The 6000-nt window shown below is 38.0% G+C and overlaps 1 long non-coding RNA gene across 1 annotated transcript; it reads left to right on the top strand.

Annotated features, from left to right (window-relative positions):
* The first annotated feature begins 1488 nt into the window (after positions 1–1488).
* On the top strand, positions 1489–3804 carry LOC140175906 (uncharacterized). The gene is made up of 4 exons (XR_011866932.1): positions 1489–1657; positions 1749–1803; positions 1902–2030; positions 3503–3804. It is a non-coding gene; the product is annotated as an uncharacterized lncRNA (long non-coding RNA).
* The last annotated feature ends 2196 nt before the right edge of the window (positions 3805–6000 follow it).

The raw sequence follows: 6000 nt of genomic DNA, 5'->3' as shown, positions 1-6000 counted from the left end.
TAGTTGAATAATTTTGTTTTTGTTGATAAAAATTGCTATTCATGGTTGATGATTTGAATTTGAATGTAATGTACTAGTTCTGAATCCGAATTATTATTTTGATGAATATATTCCGTTCCCAATTTCAATGTATTTGAAATTATAAATTGGTATATTTTAAAAATATTTTCAGTATATTTTCAGTTTCTGTGAGATGTTGATGAGAAGCTTGTGCTAAAGGTTAGGATAACTTTTAACACGCTTACTGACGTTAGGATTTTTGCTAGTAAAGAATTTTATAAAAATAATCGCGTTGTAGATATAGTTCCTAAACCAGCAGAAATCTCTTCGTGCAAACGTTTGGTTGTCACAAGTAACAAACCCCTTTAAAATTGATAACCGAGTATTTAAACATCGAGTCGTCTTCTCAAGGAATTGCAGGGAGGTATGTTCTTATTATTGGTTATGCAAAGGTATATTTTGGGGTTTTCAAAAGGGTTGAACAAGTAATATAAAATAACAAGTCGTCAAAATAATAACTAGTAAAGCTCTTGGCAAGGTATGAGAACTGGAAGTCCTATCCCAGTTATCCTTATCAATTGTGATGAGAATTGGGTTTTTCTCCCACTAAGTCAACCTCTAACTATGAAGGTAAGTTAAGTGGATGAATTAATTTTAATTCCTCAAGTCCTAGTCTTTCCTTGGAAAAGGCTAGAGTTAGTGGAACTCAAATTAATTCTTGAAGAATTTCAATTTTCAGTCAATAATGAGTTTGATAACTCAAGAGTCACCAATTAATCAACCAGAGCCAAAAAGTAGAAAAATCTAAATTATTTATATCATAAATAAAAGAAACAAATCATAGATCTGAAAGTACCTCAAATTATATTAAATAGAAAGTTAGATTGAACATAGAAATCCATAAGCCAAATTGGCAACATCAAGTAATCAACTAAAGTAATAAATAAAAGTAGAAAATAAATTAAAGGAACATTGAACCTGTGATGAAGAAGTTGAAATCCTAATCCTAATCCTAAATCCTAAGAGAGAGGAGAGAGCCTCTCTCTCTAAAAACTACATCTAAAACCTAAAATTGAATTATGATCTGATATGAATTGATGTCCTGAGTCTCTGCATGTTCCCGGACTTTAATCTGTATTTCTGGGCTGAAAACTGGGTTGAAATGCGGCCCAGAATCTGTGCCAGTGACTTTTGTAATTCTGCAGATCGCGCTCGTCACGCGTCCGCGTCGTCTACGTGTTCTGTAAACCCCGGTTAAATTAGTAGATAATTAGTCAATAAATTAATTTTTAATAAGGAGGATTAGAAATGTGAATATTATATTAAATTAGGGTAGAGCTCATCAAAACGAGAATTTTGACACTAATTTCGAAGAAAATGGTCCAAGATTGGACCGAACGGACCGAACTGGTTGAACCGGGCCCAAACCGGGCCATCGGTCCAACCGGGCCATCACATTAAATGAGCCCAACAGCTCTTCTCTCCCACATTTCACCCGATAGCAGCGTGAAGCACCCAGGGAAGAGAAGTAGCGCCGAACCTTTACGGCAAACTTCCGTACGCCGTAACTTCTCCGTCCGAGCTCCGATCGCCGCACCGTTTGCGGCCACGCGTCCACCGCGTCGAGCTCTACATTTCTACCGGAACAATTTTACTGGTAACTTGTTTAATCACTCTCAGCTTCATCTTCCCCCAATTTTCGAATTTTAAGTGGGAATATTGAATTTCTTTTATTTCTGATGTTTTAGGATCCAATTAACTTGAGAGAAACGTTCACTCTTGCTTATGTGAAGCTTGGGTAAGGTGAGGATACGATAATTCTATTTTATTTTCTTTGAATTTGAGCTTTGAGTATTAAATTGGATATATATATATATATATATGTTATGAATGTGTATTAGGTTGTGAATAAATAATTGGAGCTTGAAATTGTTAATATTGGAACTTGGAGGAAGCGGATTAGTTGAGGTTTTGAGGGCTGTGTTCTTTTAGGAAAATTTTCTTGGAATAACACTTGGGAATCGGCTAAGGTATGGTTTAGGTTTCTTGCATTTAATATATAATGTTCTGTGAAAACTTAGGCTAGATGACCATAGGATAAGCTGGAATGCAGGTGTATGTTTAATATTTAGTGATTTGTCGATGAATATAGTTGTTTGAAGTTTATTGGATAATTAGTTATTAATTTTGGATGGTGAATGGTGTTATGTTAATTTGGAACGAGTTATAGTTGAATGTTATTGTTGATGAACATAGTTGGTTTGGTGCTTGTTGATTAATTAATGATTAATTAATGATTCGATGAATTATTGATTTGAGGTATTTTGTGTTAAAAGCCTAGGAATTGTGAACTATGATTCTTAGTTGAATTTTGGTTGTTGGATTTGAATATTGTATGAGTTTAATTGTTGATCTGAAGTAGATTTTTGTGGAGATTGTTATGATAATGAGGAAGAGAATGTTGGATTGAAAAGAATGCAGGTTTGGACCCGAAAAGGGTGGCAAAGTCTGAGTTTTAGAGGAAATGCTGCCGAAATTTTATAAAAATTAGAGATTTTGTTTATATGATTATTTAAAAAGATTTAGATTTAAAGGTTATGGTTTGATTTTGAGTTATTAAGAAAATGAGCATGTTTTAAGTTTGATTCATTTAGAAAAGAATGAATTATGTTTTGGATTAGAACTATTGATAGACGGAGTGGGAGGTGTGATAATGAAGGATAAGGATTGAATATGATTGATGTATGATGATGAATGAAATGTGATTGAGAATGATGTGGATATTGATGAATTATAATTAAATTATTTAAATGGCTTATGAATTTGAATAATCTGAGATACGAGATTCCCTGGATTAAGTGTCGTGGCTTGCCACCACGTGTACCAGGTTGAAAACTCGATACTCTGTTGACCCTACGACGTAAGTGTGACCGGGCACTATATAAATTCCCGGGAATGTTACCCCCATTGAGCAATATTGATTATTTGAGAAAAATCTATGCATAGACTCTTGGGGATGCACGTCGGGGGACCGTCTAAGGACAATTCAGACTTGTCGGGTTGGCTGGATAACCGACAGATGAGCCTCATCAGCCATAGGACAGGCATGCATCATATGCATATTACTTGAATTACTTGCTTGTGCTCTAATTGGGTGTGCCTATCTGTATTTGCCATGTTAAATGTATATTTGTTATCTGCAGTACTTGTAACCTTCTTGTGTTTGCCTTTGTCTGTTTAGTTGTCTGTGAAAATGCATGATGGAGTTGGAGGTATGGAGGAATGACAGTATGGGATTTAGATTTAAGGTTAAGTTAGGATTAAATATTTTTAGAGAACCACCTTTTATGGCTTCTGTTTAATACTTTAAGCTCTATAATCTGAGTGTCAGTGTTCTAGGATTGCCTCTGGCATTCCCAGGACCTTATATATTATGTGTGTGGCACCTTTACCATACTGAGAACCTCCGGTTCTCATTCCATACTATGTTGTTGTTTTTCAGATGCAGGTCGAGAGGCATCTCGTTAGGCGTCTGGACTCTTGAAGCGAAGTGGTTACTGGGATATTTTGTTATGCTATGATGTATATATATGTACTTAGATTTCTCTCCGCATGACTTATTCTTTTTGATCCTCTTAGAGGTTTATGGAGAGGCAGGATTGTGTGTATGTACTTTTGGGTTTGGATACGTATGTATATATGTGTAAATATTCTCCGGCCAGTCTTGACTTCGCAGGCTGAGTTAGGAGCTTGATATTTTGTATCTTTGGCACTCTATTCCCACTTCTGTTAGCTTATGTTTGATAGTTATGGTTTTCTTAGCACGTAAGTTAACTCGTTCCTTGAGCGTTGCGCCTTTATTGTGCGATTTTTATTTTCCCCTTTTTCTTCAAGGCTCCTAGCATATTATAATTCTTCTGCTATTATATGTACTCATTTTATTTTAGAGGTCGTAATACCACGCCACATTTGTTTTACGACTTAAGCGTAAAGCTTAGTGTGGTAGGGTGTTACATTATGGTATCAGAGCAGTTCGTTCCTATAGAGCCTGAAAGACGGACTGATTGTGCTTCTATGCATGCTCTGTATATGTGTTTATGTGCTATTAGGATATCTGATTGATATATATGGCATAAACGTTTGTGAGCATGCATTTGGAACTTAAAGCATTAGACCTGCGATATTGAGACTGATCAACTTAATATCACTTGTTTGGTGTGTATAAGGACCAGATGTCGACTCGCAGACGCGGTCGCGGGCGAGATAGAGGTAGGATAGGCATCGTTACTCCTAGCCTAGTAGGGAATGATCCAGTAGACTTTATGGCTGCCCTGGAAAATATGGCTGCAGTTATGCAGGTGACAGCCGAGGCACTGGGTAATAAGATAAACCAGGGTAATCACGGGAACAATAATGATGAGGACGGTCCTATGACACTTGCTACATTTCTAAAAGTTCACCCTCCGACCTTTAGGAGAACCTCAATCCCACTGATGCATATAATTGGATTCAGGCTCTGGAAAGGGCGTTACAGGCACAACAGGTTCCTGAGGAGTAATGGGTTGAATTTGAAACTTATCAGTTGCAAGATGAAGTTTAGTATGGGTGACAGGGGACACGATGTATCCTGCAGGCAGGTGACACTGTGATAGTCGGGAGATTGGTTATTTAAGAACCATGTTTTGCTTGATTGCTCTGAAAAGTCAGTACAGTTTATGCCGGAAAGGTCAGAAGCACCGGTTGTGGTGAATAGTTACTATTTGAATTCTATGATAGTAAACTATTCTGGAACTGAATGTCAGGGTATTATGTTATTAACTGCGGGAGTATCAGGTGATGATCAGAGTTTAGAGCAGATTCCGGTTGTATGTGAATTTCCAGATGTGTTTCCGGATGATATTAATGAATTCCCACCTAACCGAGAGGTTGAATTTGCAATTGAGTTGGTACCTGGAGCCGGTCCGATTTCAATTACTCTTTATAGGATGTCGCCTTTAGAAATGGCTGAACTGAAGGCTCAGCTGGAAGATCTGTTGGGTAAGCATTTTATCCGACCAAGTGTTTCTCCGTGGGGAGCGCCAGTGTTACTGGTAAAGAAGAAGGATGGGAGTATGCGGCTGTGTGTCGATTATCGGCAATTGAATAAGATCACTGTGAAGAATAAATATCCGTTGCCTAGAATCGATGATCTAATGGATCAGTTACAGGGTGCCGGTTTGTTTTCTAAGATTGACCTGCGATCAGGGTATCATCAGATAAGGGTTAGAGATGAGGATATTCCGAAGACTGCTTTCAGGACGCGTTATGGTCATTATGAATATACAGTAATGTCTTTTGGGTTAACTAATGCCCCGGCAGTATTTATGGATTATATGAACAGGATTTTCCGACCGTATCTGGACAAGTTTGTTATTGTCTTCATTGATGACATTCTTGTTTATTCTAAGACTGAAGAGGAGCATGCTGATCACTTGCGAACTGTGCTGCAAATTCTGAGAGATAGGAAGTTATATGCTAAGTTATCTAAATGTGAGTTCTGGAAGAGTGAAGTGAAGTTTCTCGGCCACGTGGTGAGTAAGCAGGGAATAGCTGTGGATCCTGCTAAGGTGGAAGCAGTGATGAATTGGGAGCGACCAACTTCAGTGACAGAGATAAGAAGTTTCCTAGGTTTGGCGGGGTATTATCGGAGATTCATTAAGGGATTTTCACAGCTCACCTTACCTTTAACTAAATTGACTAGGAAGGATACGCCTTTTGTCTGGACTCCAGAAGGTGAAGAGAGCTTCCAAGCATTGAAGCATAGGTTGACTACTGCACCTGTATTGATATTACCTGAACCAAGTGAACCGTTTGAAGTGTATTGTGATGCATCTCTGAAAGGTTTGGGGTGCGTCCTGATGCAGCACCAGAATGTTGTAGCATACGCCTCACGGCAATTAAGGCCACATGAGATGAACTACCCGACACACGATTTAGAACTTGCTGCTGTTGTGTTTGCTT

The sequence above is a fragment of the Arachis hypogaea genome, chromosome 10 (genome assembly GCF_003086295.3).
Source record: "Arachis hypogaea cultivar Tifrunner chromosome 10, arahy.Tifrunner.gnm2.J5K5, whole genome shotgun sequence".
NCBI lineage: Eukaryota > Viridiplantae > Streptophyta > Magnoliopsida > Fabales > Fabaceae > Arachis > Arachis hypogaea.
The sequence above is the reverse complement of the archived record's forward strand: the minus strand, read 5'-3'. Positions and strand labels throughout refer to the sequence as shown.